Raw genomic sequence first — 15,918 nt, forward strand, 5'->3', positions numbered from 1 at the left:
ATTTTTAGCTTGTAAATGATACTCCCAACAGCCTGGCCTCTCACTTCCTTGAACTTACATCCAGTGGTCTTGTCCTCTGTCGCCATGGAGCTACTCACTCTCTTGGTTTTATGACTTTGTCATTGCCAAACTCTCCTTAATCTCATTCACTGATTACACCTATTTTTCCACTCCCTCTAATACTCTGACCCCAACAATCTTTCAGCCACACCAGGATTGGATTTAGCAAAGTGGAGACCATTATGAGAATAGAACAAGGACTTTGAGGGTGTGCAGGAGACAGATGATAATGTTTGATGGTGAATGTCAGTGAGTATGTGGTACTTTCAGTGGATTATGAGTCCTTATAGGACTTGCTGATGGACTTAATATAGATATTTGAAAGATGAGAAAAATCAAGATGATTTCAGATTTTTATTTGAGTCACTAAAGTGGTAGTAAAGTCATTTATAGAGATGAAAAAGGCTGAGGAAGATTTGGTGGTTGTGTGAATCGAGAACTCTATTTTGGCGAGTTAAATTGGAAATTCCAATATCTAACTAGAGATGTAGACTAAGGAATCAGATCTGATCACTTAGAGCTCAGGGTCAGGATTGGGATAGAAAATTTGCAGCAGTTATGCTAGGTGGCATTCAGTGTCTGGGAACTGGTTAAAGTCACCCTCCAGGCCCAGGGGAAAGGAGGAAAAACAGCCACAGTTTAAGAGGGCTGCAGTTTCCATTTGAATAAGAAGGCAAAGGGAAAGTTCACAGGAGTTGAGGGTATGGGAATTTTGATGGGCAGTGAATTCCAGAGAGCAGAGAGGAAGAATTTCAGACTTCATAATTTTAGACCCAATCAACAGGAATTTAAACTTCTTCTAGTACCAGCCAGTGTTGCTTTGAAACAGTTCAAATCTGGTGTGATCTGGCTGCAAAAACCCTAGAATGATTTATTACAGAACTTTATATTAAAAGATATTGGATATTTTTCCAATTCTAGCCAAATCAAGAGTCCTAATGCTTTCTCTCTAAATTTCTGGGTCTGAAGGATTGATCAGTTTCTTAAAGGAAAAAGAAGAAAAAAAAAAAAGAACTTGATTCAATCTACTTTAGAAAAATTTCATTAAATGATTTTCAGAATCACCGATTTTTCAGTTTCGTCTGTCTCAGCTTGAATGTTTCTTAGACCTATGACTTTATGAATGTAGACATCTTGCTTACAAGGAAATTAAGGTTTTTTATAAATACATTTATGTAGTTCAAAATTATACAAAGGAAATCTTGCTTCCATCCCTGTCCTCTCCACCCCTGTTTACCTCACCCCAGTTGCCTATATTTCTTACTTATCCTTCCATTGTTTCTTTATACAAGTCAAGCAATACAAATTTATATTCTTACTTCCACTTTTTTTAAATATAAAAAGTAAAATACCATATGTACTGCTCTGCACTGGCTTTGATCACCTAATGAATCCTGAAAATCCTTCCACAGCAGTACATAGAGATTTTCCTCATTCTTTTTTTTTTTCTGATTCTTTTTTGTAGCAACATACATTGTGAGAATGTACCATGATTTATTTAATTAGCTCTTTATTGATGGACAATTGACTTGTTATCTGGTAATTAAGATATGTATCTATGCCAGAGATGAAAACACGTTAGAAGTTATTCTTTATTTCCCAACTTTTAGAAAATAGGCTCTAATTCTTCAGGAGTATTCTACAAGGCTGAAAGATGTTTTGAATTTATTTTTGATAACTTGATTTTTAAAGGAAATTGCTTTAATTGAAAGAAAATTTCAAATTTTCTTTAGAACAGGAGGCATTAATTTCAAATATCTTAGAGTTAAGGAGCTCCCAGGGGACTATCTAAAGCTAACAGCCATCAGCATCAGTGTTTGTCACTTGAGCTCAGTCATTAAGTCTCTCCTGTGTTTCAGGGAAAGATATCTCGAAATTGTAAGAACAGTAGCTTTGAATTACAGTTTCTAGGTCAACGTAATGGAGACATTACTTTAGATGTGGTTTAGCTGTGAACTTGGCTAGCAGATTTATTCTGCTAAAGAAACAAGGTACTCAGGTCCAACTGGAAAAATACATAGACGAAATCCAGAGGATTGTTGGCCTTGGCGATGGAAGCCCTCTTTTCCTCTTAAAGAAACCACAGTAGAATACTCTTTAGGGGGATATCCATGAGTGATAAAACTCACTGAAATGATTATAGTTCCAGTCTGTGTCTCCTTGGAAAGAAGATCCCATTCTGAAGTTTTCTTTCGGCAAACCAAAGATCAGTTATTTAAATACTTTTTTTCCATCCAGATTAGGGGGCTGGCAGACTAAGAAGGTTCATAAATGCATAGCTCTCTTTATCTAAAAAGCCACCATATCAATGGTGACCTGAAGTGAAGTGCCACACCTTCTGCAAGAATTTCTTATAAGAGTTCATTTTTCTCTTTCTTAGCAGGATTAATGAAGTTCTAAATCTTAGTTGTGACCACTGCTCTAAAAGTTGCTCTGGGAAAGGCCACAAGTTGTGGCTATTCTTTGCTGAGGTGGTCAGTAACAACAATAACTACCATTTACTGAATACTCACTCTTGCCAGGTACTAGAGAATGGGCATGGCCTCTTTCTTTAAAGACCATGAAGACAGCTTCAACACTGCCTGTGTTTTCCAGCAATTGGATTCCAGAATTAGATGAAGATTGAGACGTGAATGTGGTTGATCACTAATAAGAAGGATTCCATTGCTCTTTGGAGATAGGAGATAAATACTATAATTGTTAGCTTCCAGGATGCTCTATAAGGGTAAAGGAAATGCCATCTGTAGATTTGTGCACAGCCCGAAGACCACAGTTCTTATGTCCTGTTGTGCGGTAAGTTTTCTGAGGGTGTAAGTAGTTTAAAAATCCCTTCCTACTCTTCTGTAAGTTTCATGGGAGCAGGAATTATATCTCTCTTGCTTGTTTTATTTCCTCTACTTTAAAAAGTGCTTCGTACATAGCGGTAAAATATTAAAATGACACTTGTTAAAACATATTAAGGAAGACTTTACAGGGGGTAGGAGGGGGAAGAGCACTATAGTGATAGGTATAGTACCACTGGGGTGGAATTTTGCATTGAGAGAGAAAGATTGCACTTAACTCTTAACATAGCATGGACAAGAGGGAATTTATAGCCAAGGAGCAGAGTGGGGGTCAGTGGGTGGAAAATTACTAGGAAACAACATCAGAGGTAAGGGGAGATTCTCGCTAAACTGACCTAACAGGATTCTTGCTGAAGGCAGCCCAGGGTGATCAGACATCGTCTGGGGGATGGTAGAGGATGAGGAACCTGATTAGATATTGAGGGTGATGAGATATGCAGGATGGGAGATTCTGGCTAAACAGATTTATCAGGATTCTTGTTTAAATTGGACAATGAAGTAGATGAATAAAGAAGTCCAAAGGTCATGCATAGTTTAAAACAAGTTCAGGGGAATCTGAGTAGAATTTGGTCAACGAGAGAATCTTTTTCAAAAGCATTCAGATATCTGGGGAATGAATAATAAAGAATAATGAATTCCTTATATAAAATATTCATTTATTCATCCATTTGTTCATTTCACAAATATATAAGTGAAATATTTATAGTATAGACACTGTTCTAGGCCCTTGGGGGGAAAAGTCAGTGGGCAATTGCCAGATTCAGTCCCTGCCCTCATGGAACTTATATTCTAGTTGGTAAACGAGATAAGTAAGTAAAATAATATGTTAAGTGTGATTGTTATCAATGCTAAGTAGAAGAAAAAGCAGGAAAAGAGAATAGGAACTGTTAGGGGAAGGATATAGTATTGAAATCTTAGATATGGTGGCCATAGAAGACCTCCCTAAGATGGTGATATTTAAGTAAAGCCCAGATGGAAGTGAGGGAAGGAAGGATCTACCAGATACCTGGGGAAAGAACATTCCAATTCAAGCAGAAGGAACAGCAGGTGTACAGATCCTGTGGCAGGAGGGTGCCAAGGAGTGTGACAGGGTCAGAAATGTAAAGTAAGGCAGGACACACAGAGTCTTATGTTCATTGTATAGACTTTGGCCTTTACCCAGGGTGAGATGGGAAGACATTGAAAGATTTTGAGCAGGGAAGCAATGTGGTGGGATGGACATTTTCAAAGTGTACTCTGCTATATTGAGAATGGATTGAAGAGCAGTAAGGGCAGAAGTTAGGAGGTTATTGCAACAATCCAGGCAAGAGATGTCCAGGGTGTTATTGGTGCCAGATACTTAGCAGTGGCTGAATTCTGGATTGATTTTTATTTTATTTTATTTTATTATTATTATATATATATATTTTTTTGCGGTACGCAGGCCTCTCACTGTTGTGGCCTCTCCCATTGCGGAGCACAGGCTCTGGACGCTCAGGCTCAGCGGCCATGGCTCATGGGCCCAGCCATTCCGCGGCATGTGGGATCTTCCCAGACCGGGGCACGAACCCGTGTCCCCTGCATCGGTAGGCAGACTCTCAACCACTGTGCCACCAGGGAAGCCCTGGATTGATTTTTTTTTTTTTTTTGGTGGTACGCGGGCCTCTCACTGTTGTGGCCTCTCCCATTGCGGAGCACAGGCTCCAGACACACAGGCTCAGAGGCCATGGCCCACGCGCCCAGCCGCTCTGCAGCATGTGGGATCTTCCCGGACCGGGGCACAAACCCGTGTCCCCTGCATTGGCAGGCGGATTCTCAACCACTGCGCCACCAGGGAAGCCCCCTGGATTGATTTTTAAAGATGACACAGAAAGTAATGGCTTATGGATCTGTTGTGAGGTGTGAAAAAAAAGTGAAGGGTGAAAACCATGGGGAAATGCTCTTACAACTGGTGTTGAGTTGTGTCTGCAACCGTAGTATGTTGCACTGACACAGTGTTCACATGTGTAAAGCAAAAATATAAAGCCCCCTAAAAAAAGGTAATGCCAAGTAGCATGCCCCAGCCAATTTCTTGACTTGTGCATGTGCTTAGCATTTACTGCCCTGGATTATGTTTAACTTGAATGTTGAACCCATTCGAATTTAGGTTCTTAATGGGTAGGGTTTGTGACTTTTGTCTTTATTTCTCTATTTCCTACCAAAGTACCTGGCATAGAGTAGACACTGAATACATGTTTGCTGAGTGAATAAATTTTTCTGAATGTGTTATGTTCCCAAGCATTTTCCGTATGAATTTATTTTAAAATCTTTTTGTTTAGAAAACACAAAGGTTTTTTATATTAAAATATATACATATTGTAAATGGTACCAGGGTTCTGCTCAGAAACATCTACTCTTGTGCTTTTTCTGTACATGATGTAATTCAATTAAAATTTCTTTTTTTTTAATTTAAATTTTATTTTTGGCTGCATTGGGTCTTAGTTGTGGCACGCAGGATCTTCGTTGTGGCACGTGGGCTTGCACGGGCTCTCTAGTTGTGGTGCGTGTGCTCAGTGGTTGCGGTGCGTGGGCTTAGTTGCCCCACAGCATGTGGGATCTTAGTTCCCCGATCAGGGATCGAACCCATGTACCCTGTGTTGGAAGGTGGATTCTTAACCACTGGACCACCAGGGAAGTCCCTCAATTAAAATTTCTTTAGACTCCTGTTGAACTTGTATTATTAATATGTCCCCTATCAAAAAAATTATGTCCCCTATTAATGCTAAGTTGTGAATTTGAGAATTTGTAATAAGTTTGATGTCGCTTAACTGAGAACTGTTATGTTCTAAGAAGTTTGTAAAGCAGAAAAGTGGCCCTGCATACACTCAGATTTCCACTGCCCCATTGCCCCAGCATTCTACATTCTACCTTCTTTTAATTTCAGAGGGGTTTATGGATCACCAAAATCACAAAACCCATTTTCAACTGAAATATATTAATAAATAAAATGCATCATCATATTAATAACTATTAAAAAATCTGCCCAAATAGCACCTATTAGCTATATGATACAGAATTCAGCCCATCTGTCAGAACCATGGCCAAGAGAAGGCAGATGAGAGACAACAAAGTTGCCACAAAGGGTGAAAAACACAGGGTAAAAATTGTGAATCAGACTCCTTCCCATTGCTCATGGGGAGAGTACATAAGCTGGGACTGTCTGGTCTAGATATTTTATTTTCAAATCAGCCTTTCTTCCCAGGAGACTGGTGATTTCAGTAGGACTCTGGGTGGCAGGGAACAGAGGTGCCCTTGAGCTTACTCAGGCAAAGAAGGTTTGTTTCCCTCCCACGCTGGGCCACAAGGCTTGTGGGATCTTAGTTCCCCGACCAGAGATTGAACCTGGGCCCTCAGCAGTGAGAGTGTGGAGTCCTAACCACTGGACAGCCAGGGAATTCCCCAAAGATAGTTTTATTATAAGGATTTATAAGGTTTGACCCAAACCTTGATCCAATACCAGGAGCTGCCACAGGAACCTGGGACCAGTAACTGTGGGAACTGTGTGCCCCCAATTTGGAGGGCCTACTCTGTCCTACTCTCTGCTCACTGGCTTCCTCTGCCTACTCCTCTAATAAATTTTCTTTACCAATGGCTTTGGGTGTTTTTGGTTTTGTTGTTGTTGTTGTCGTCATCGTTTTGGCTAATTGCTGATGTTGCTTTTAAAATTAAAATGATACATTCATGAATAAAGAATTATTTCTCTTCCACTCCAGACTCTCAGCCTTTTTCCTCAGAAGATAATTTCTGTTAATAACAGTCTCTTATGCATAATCTCAGGCATTTTCTATGCACATGTAAGCATATATACATTTTATACACAAATAATTGTATAGAACACAGTTTTTCTTTTCCACCAAATTTTAATAAAAATTGTACCTAGAAACAGATTGGCTTACTAATTTACCTTATTTGGTCAAAGCAGTTCATGTTAGAAAAAAATTCAGTGAAACAGTGTTTGCTTTTTCTGTAGTCTTTTTCACTCACTAGTTAGCTATTCACTCCTTTTTAATTTTCCAAATCAGATGACCCCTTGGGAGGCATATTAAAGGATTTAAAATTTAGATCATAAAATAAGTCACTCATTCCCAATAAGCAATACAACACCATGTATTATTCAGTTCAGATATATTGACCATGGCTGTGTGTGGCTGGAAATGCTGGAAATGTTTTATGATTTCAGCTTCATGGTGCTGTCGTCCTTGGCTAAAACCAGTGCAGTTTACATTTTGCAGTGGGCATACAACTGAGGTAGGCAAGAAATAGAACTTTTTCTGTTGTTCTAGAATTCAATTTCTATCTAGGACCCCTATTTGACCAAGGCTGTGGAAACTTGGAGCTCCTCCCTTTCCTGTGGTTATGTCTAAGCTCTAGGGGCTTTTGTCATACCAGGAAGTTGAGGTGTGTCCTCTTTGTTGCCTACCAAGTGTCCATGAAGCCGTCCCTCCCTGAATCTGCCTGGACCCTTTAGGTCATGTAGCTGGGTCCACACCTGTGAATGGCATCACTGCTTCTGCTTCCATTGCTGTGCTTAGGCTTTGGGAAGTAACTGTATCTCTCTGAAGCCACATCTGCCTAGCCTCCTGTGCATTCATTTCCTCCCTGGAGTTTTGCAGCTTTCCCCACACGAGAGGACACAAACCTATTTGCTCTCAGACTCTCGGGTTTTAGTGTGTTCTTTGTGCATAGTCCACCAGACTATGCATTCACTCCTGTTTATCCAGTTTTCACCTGTGTCTAAACCTTCATCACTTTCTCTCCACCTCTCTTTTCTCCCCACCAGTCTACCAGCCCTCAATCAGGGTGTCTTTTGTTTTAGTCTGGAATAGATGAAGATGGGGAGGAGATGAAGAGCAAAGAGCTAAAATTATTCTGCTACAGTAAAATCTCTTAGCATTTCTTTTAGGTTTCTATTCTGGGACAATACCCAGTTGGCCCTCCCCTCCACCTACATCTGACCCCGTCCCATCCAGGCCTAGCATATCAGCCTCCTCTTGTTACATCATGTAAAGGAAAATCCATTAGAAGTGCTCCACCTGGTCGGCATTTAATTTTCCAGAGGGCTCTATTTGTTAAAGTTCGGTCTTCCCCTTTGTATCCCACTTCATAGGGTTAAAAGGGGGCAGGGTATTTGGCAAACCTGAACCAGAGGGCAGTAGAAACTGTTCTTTGTCTGCTGCTGAGGAGAGAAGCCCTAAGAGAACAGCTGAGAAGGCCCAGAAAGTGGGCTGGATCAAGTCTTGGTCCCAGGAGATGAATAATTTGGGTGGGGGTGGTGCAGCCACCTATGTCTTCCCAGCTCACATTGGTCCTGTCTACCTTTGGGACAACTGGACTTTGGGGTTTCCTGCCTTCAAGCCAACTTTCCAGATGCATCTCTCTACCAACTCCTGCTTTAGAGAGAGGGAGTCCAATACATAGTGTATATGACTCTTGATTCAGAGCTCTAAGATGTGGCAGAATATTTAGAAATGCTTAAGACAAAATGAATTATAATAAACAGGAAAAGCAGTATATACATTCTATTAGGCTGAAAAAAAATAAATCAGTTCCTTTTTTCCATTTTAAATATATAGTATTGTCATAGATGAACCTTTTAGGAAAGAAGTGAAAATATGTATAGTTTTGTTCATTGCATAGACATTAAAAAGTCAATGTCCTTGGGCTTCCCTGGTGGCGCAGTGGTTGAGAATCCGCCTGCCGATGCAGGAGACACGGGTTCGTGCCCTGGTCCGGGAGGATCCCACATGCCGCGGAGCGGCTAAGCCCGTGAGCCATGGCCGCTAGGCCTGCGCGTCCGGAGCCTGTGCTCCGCAACGGGAGAGGCCACAGCAGTGAGAGGCCCGCATACCGGAAAAAAAAAAAAAAAAAAAGTCAATGTCCAACATTATCTGAGAAGTTGGAATGATAGCATGCATCTCTGCTGTGTTTGTGCTGCTCTGCCCTGAGCAGGCTGTGTCAGCAGCAAAGTCTCTAACTGTGCTGTCACTATGGTAAAGGGTGCAGAAAAGGCATTCATCTCTTTCCCTCTTTCAACACCATTGATCATGCTTCATCATCTGTGAACTGATGTTTTCCAGTCACAATTACACTTCAAATTTAGAAAAACACTCATCATGTAATTTAAAGTCATTAGGACTGCATAGAATCCCACAGCAATTGCAAAGGTGGGTACTGATTGGGAACTGACTTTGCTTCTTGCCTTGTGTACCAAGAACCCCAAATTTTGACTGGCAGCTTCAATAATACTATCCCCAAATTAGTACATTTATAATAAATTGTTAATTTCTTTATTACTTTATTCTAAAAATGTGTAAGCAGCTGACTTTAAGCTGGTTTTATAGCATTTGTACTAGGTTCATTTTGCTTCATATGTTTAGTTATTTTCTCTCTCTTTATGACACTTAAAAGAAAATCATTTAGACAAAGAAGGCATTTGATATTCTAGATCAGGACTTGGAAATTTAATTAGCTGCAGAGGGGCACAAATGGGGTAAACTGAGGGTACTACAGTTTGGATTGATGAGGATTGTGGTGTTCTGAAGGATTCATATGTCAACTAAATGAAGAAGCCCCTTTTCAGGTCTAGCTAATTGTAGCCAGATAGATAGAAATGTGAGTCCTGGGACTTCCCTGGTTGTCCAGTGGTTAAGACTCCATGCTTCCACTGCATGGGACATGCGTTCGATCCCTGGTAGGAGAACTAAGATCCCACATGCAATGAAGAAAGAAAGAAAGAAAGAGAGAGAGAGGGAGAGAGAGGAAGAAAGAGAAAGAAAGAAAGAAAAAAAGTCCCATGTTGACAGAACTGCTGTTTCAAGGCAATGTGAAAATTCAAATTTTCATGGGAAATGGATTTATTTTTTTTGAGCTATATGGGACCTACCAAGACAAACGTGCATGCCAGATTTGGTTGCAACTTCTATTTTTGACTTTCTGGTTTATATTACTTCTATTATAAAAATTAAACTATGAGACTCTATAAGCAAGATCTTGGAAGATTTCTGCCAAATTAATACAAACATTAGAGAAATATTTTTAATCCAGGAGAGTGAGAAATTAAAGCTCTCTCCAAGTAGTGAAAATTTTGACACCTTTCTTCAGAGAATAAGAATAGAGCAAACATTTGCACTAAAAGAATTTGCACATGGGGGAAAATATCTTTTAGAAAAGGATGCAACAGAGGCATCACCAAGATGGCAGAGCAGGAAGGGCCTGAGCTCACCTCCTCCCACAGACACACCAAAATTACAACTATTTACAGAGCAACTCTCTATGAGAACTACCTGAAGACTAGCAGAAAAGATTTTCCATAACTAAAAATATAAAGAAGGAAATGTGAGACAGGTAGGAGGAACAGAGACTCAGTATAGTCAAGACCCAAACCCACAGGTAGGTGACCCACAAATAGGATCATCACAATTGCAGAGGTTCTTCCCAAGAAGTGAGGGATCCAAACCTCATATTGGGCTCCCCAGCCCAGTGGTCCTGCAGCAGGAAAATAAGCCCCCAGAACATCTGACTTTGAAGGCCAGTGGGAGTGTGTGGGAGAGCGGGAGGGCTGTGGGAAACAGACTGCTCTTGAAGGATACTCACAAAATCTCACGCACTTTGAGTCCCAGCACAGAGGCAGTAATTTGAAAGGAGCCTGGGTCAGACCCATTTGCTGATCTTAGAGAGCCTCCTGGAGAGGAAGGAGGTAACTGGGACTCACCCCAGGGACACAGATTCTGGCAGCAGCCATTTGGGGGAGCTTGTTCTACCATGAGAGCACTGTGCTAGCAAATACTATTTTGGAGTCTTCCCTCTAGCCTATTATCTCCAGGGGCTTACACACCTTCCAGTGGGCCTACATGAGCCAGAACCCAGCCCTGCTACCAGTGGGCCAACAGCGGCCCTGGGATCCAGCCCCACCTACCAGTGGGCTAGCACCATCCCTGGACCCCAGCTCCCACAGCCAGCCATCCTGAAACCTAGCCCTGCCCACTAGTGGGCTGGCACTAGCCCAAAACTCCTTTGGCCCCCCCACAGCCAGGTGCCCCAGGACCCAGCCCTGCCCATGTGTGGACTGGCACCAGCCCTGGGACCTCACAGGCTTCTCAGCCAGCCACCCTGAAACCTGGTTCCATCCACCAGTGGGCCAGCATCAGCCCCAAGACACTGGATTATACAGTCAGCTGTGCTGGGACCTGGTCTTGCCCACTAGCGGGCCAGCAGCCACCACACAAGGCAGGGCCTGGCAGCCAACTGGGCCAGTGGCCAGTCCTGTCTACCAGCACACTCACAGTAGGTAGAACCACCATAGCAGAAGGGCCTATGCAGCCCCCATAGGGGGCACCCCTAGAGTGTATAGCTCTGGTGACTAGAGGGGAGAGTGCTGTTGGGCCCTATAGGATGTCTCCTACTAAGACCACTTCTCCAAGATCAGGAAATGTAACTGACCTACCTAATTCATAGAAGTAAGCATAGAGAACCAGGCAAAATGAGGCAACAGAGGAATATTTTAGAAAGGAAGGAACAAAACAAAACCCTGGAAGAAGAACTAAGTGAAGTGGAGATAAAACATCTACCCAGCAAAGAGTTCAAGGTAGTGATCATAAAAATGTTCAGTGAACTGAGACAAGTGGACATAGTGAGAAATTAAGCAAAGATTTAGAAAATATAAAGAAGAACTAAACAGCAATAAAGAATACAGTAACTGAGGTAAAAATGCACTAGAAGGATCAACAGTAGACTAGGTGATACAGAGGAACAGATGAGCAAACTGGAAGACAGAGTAGTGGAAACCACCCAAGCTGAACAGAAAAGAAAAAAAAAGAATAAAATAAAATGAAGATAGTTTAAGAGACCTCTGAGACAACATCAAGCATACTAGGATTCATATGGGGGTCCCAGAAGGAGAAAAAAGAAAGAAAGGGGCAGAGAACTTATTTGAAGAAATAATAACTGAAAACTTCCTACCTGGGAAAGTAAACAGACATCTATGTCCAGGAAGAACAGAGAGTCCCAAACTCTCTGTCCCAAAGAGGTCCACACCAAGCAAGACACATTAAAATTAAAATGGCAAAATTAAAGATAAAGAATCTTTAAAGCAGGAGAGAAAAGCAACTAATTATGTACAAGGGAACTCCCAAACACTATCTGTAGAAACTTTGACTTTTCTGTAGAAAGTTTGCAGGCCAGAAGGGAGTGGTATGATATATTCAGAGTGATGAAAGGAGAAAGCCTAAAACTGAGAATACTCTACCCAGCAAGGCTATCATTCAGATTTGAAGGGAAGATAAACAGTCTTACAGACAAGAAAAAGCTAAAAGTGTTCAGCACCACTAAGTTGGCTTTACAAGAAATGTTAAAGGGACTTCTCTAAGGAAAAAAGAAAAGACCCAACTAGAAATATGAAAATTAAGAAAGGAAAAATCTCATTGGTAAAGACAAACATACAGTAAAGGTAGTAGATCTATCACTTATAAAGGTAGTAAAAATATTAAACAATAAAATAAGCACAATTATCTATACCCACAATAAGTTGTTAGGGGATACACAAAACAATTAGATGTAAAATGTGATCTCAAAAACATTAAAAGTTTGAGTCGGGAGAAGTACAAATGCAGGGTTGTTAGGATGCATTCAGACTTAAGAGATCAACTTAAAATAATCATATATATTATAAAATTATAATTATATATGTATATTGCTAGTTATAAATATCATAGTAACCACAAACCAATAATCAATAATAATTACACACAAAAAGAGAAAGGAATCCAAACATAACACTAAAGATAGTCATCAAATCAGAGGAAGAGAGCAAAAGAAGACAAAAAGAACAGAAAAGAACTACAAAAACAATCCTCAAACAATTAACAAAATGGCAATAAAAACATACATATCAATAATTACTTTAAATGTAAATGGACTAAATGCTGCAATCAAAAGACATAGAGTGGCTGAATGGATTTTAAAAAAAAAGACCCGGGCTTCCCTGGTGGCGCAGTGGTTGAGAGTTCACCTGCTGAGGCAGGGGACACGGGTTCGTGTTCTGGTCCGGGAGGATCCCACATGCTGCGGAGCGGCTGGGCCATTGAGCCTGCGTGTCTGGAGCCTGTGCTCTGTGACGGGAGAGGCCACGACAGTGAGAGGCCCGCGTACAGAAAAAAAAAAAAAAAAAAAAAAAAACCATATATATGCAGCCTACAAGAGACTCACTTTAAAGACACATACAGACTGAAGGTGAAGGGGATGGAAAAAGGTATTACATGCAAATGAAAATGAAAAGAAAGTGGGGGTGTGTGTGGGTGTCAATACTTATATCAGGCAAATAAGAGACAAAGAAGGACATTACATAGTGATACAGGGATCAATTAAATAAGAAGATATAACAATTGTAAATATATATGCACCCAACATAGGAGCACCTAAAATACATAAAGCAAATATTAACAAACATAAAGGGAGATATTGACAACAACACAATAATACTAGGAGACTTTAACACCTCACTTGGACCAACAGACAGAAAATTATAAGGAAACACTGGCCTTAAATGACACGTTAGATAGGATGGGCTTTATACACATATAGAACATTCCATCCAAAAGCAGCAGAATACATATTCTTTTCAAATGCACATGGAACATTCTCCAGTATAGATCACTTGCTATCTCACAAAACAAGACTTGGTAAATTTAAGAAAATTGAAATCATATCAAGCATATTTTCTGACTACAAAGCTATGAGACTAGAAATCAACTACAGGAAAAAAAAAACTGCAAAAAACAGAAACAGGTTGAGGTTAACCAATATGCTACTAAACGACCAATGGATCACTGAAGAAATAAAAGAGGAAATAAAAAATATCTGGAGACAAATGAAAATACAACAACCCAAAATCTATAGGATGCAGCAAAAACATTTCTAAGAAGGAAGTTTATAGTGACACAGGCTTACCTCAGGAAACAAGAAAAATCTCAAATAAGCAGCCTAAAGAGCATAAATAAAAAAGAAAAAGAAAAAGAAAAAAATATAAAAGAAAACTAAGAGCTAGTTCTTGAAAAGGTAAACAAAATTGATAAACCTTTAGCAACACTCATCGAGAAAATTCAATAAAGCCAGAAATGAAAAATGAGAAGTTACAACTGACACAGAAATACAAAGTATCATAAGAAACTACTATGAACAATTATATTCCAATAAAATGGAAAACCTGGAAGAAATGGATAAGTTCCTAGAAACATACATTCTCCCCAAATCTGAATCAGAAGAAATAGAAAATATGAACAAACCAATTACCAATAATGAAGTTGAATCAGTAGTAAGAAAACTCCCAACAAACAAAATTCTAGGACCAGATATCTTCACTGGTGAATTCTGCCAAATATTTAGAGTTAATACCTATACGCTCAAACTCTTCTGAAAAATAGAATAGGAAGGAGCACTTCAAAACTCATTTTATGAGACCGTCATGAGACCGTCATTACCTTGATATCAAAACCATACACCTCAAAAAAAAAAAAAGAAAGAAAATTACAGGCCAATATCTCTGAATGTAGATGCAAAAATCTTCAACAAAATATTAGCAAATGAATTCAACAATACATTAAAAGGATCATACACCATGATCAAGTGGGATTTATTCCAGGGATGCAAGGATGGTTCTACAAATCTACAAATCAATCAATGTGACACACCACATTAACAAATTAAAGAATAAAAATCATATGATCATCTCAATAGATACAGAAAATCTTTTGACAAAATTCTACATCCATTTATCATGAAAACTTTCAACAGAGCCAGTGTAGAGGGAACATACCTCAAAATAATAAATACCATATATACAACAAAACCACAGCTGACATCATATTCGATGATGAAAAGCTGAAAACATTTTCTCTAAGATCAGGAACAGCACAAGGATGCCCTAACATCCCTTTTATTCATCATAGTATTGGAAATCCTAGACACAGTAGTCAGACAAGAAAGAGAAATAAAAAGCATCCAATTTGGAAATGAAGAAGTAAAACTGTCACTGTTTGTAAATGACATGATAATATATATAGAAAATCATAAAGACACCATCAAAAAAGCTATTAGAACTAAAGGAATTCAATAAAGTTGAAGGATACAAAATTAGTATACATAAATCTGTTGTGTTTCTGTACACTAACAAAGAACTATCAGAAAGAGAAATTAAGAAAATAATCCCATTTATAATCGCATCAAAAAGAATAAAATACATAGGAATAAATCTAACCAAGTAGGTAAAAGACCTGTACTTGGAAAGCTATACATGATAAAAGAATTGAAGATGACACAAACAAATGGAAAGATATACTGTGTTCATGGATGGGATTAATTAATATTGTTGAAATGACCTTACTCCTCAAGGCAATCTACAAATTAAATGCAAGCTCTATCAAAATACCAATGGCTTTTTTTTCACAGAACTAGAACATATAATTGTAAAATTTGTATAGAAACACAAAAGACCCTGAATAGCCAAAACAATCTTGAGAAAGAACAAAGTTAGAGGTATCACACTCCCAGATTTCAAACTATAGTACAAAGCAAAAGTAATCAAAACAGTATGTATGGTACTGGCAAAAAAACAAACAAACCCCAAATCCAAAAAACAAAACCAAAAAACAGAGACATAGATCAATGGTGGGACAGAATAGAGAGCCTAGAAATAAACCCACACTTATATGGTCAATTAATCCATGACAAAGAATATATAATGGGGAAAAGACAGCCTCTTCAGTAAATGGTGTTTGGAAAACTAGACAGCTACATGCAAAAGTATCAAACTGGACTACTTTCTCACACCTATACAAAAAATCAATTCAAACTGGATGAAAGACTTAAATGTAAGACCAGAAACCATAAAACTCCTAGAAGAAAACATAGGCTGTATGCTCTTTGCCATCAGACTTAGCAATATTTTTTTGGAAATGTCTCCTCAGGAAGGGAAATAAAAGCAAAAAGGAACAAATGGGACTAC

This window comes from Kogia breviceps, chromosome 18 (assembly GCF_026419965.1).
Source record: "Kogia breviceps isolate mKogBre1 chromosome 18, mKogBre1 haplotype 1, whole genome shotgun sequence".
NCBI lineage: Eukaryota > Metazoa > Chordata > Mammalia > Artiodactyla > Physeteridae > Kogia > Kogia breviceps.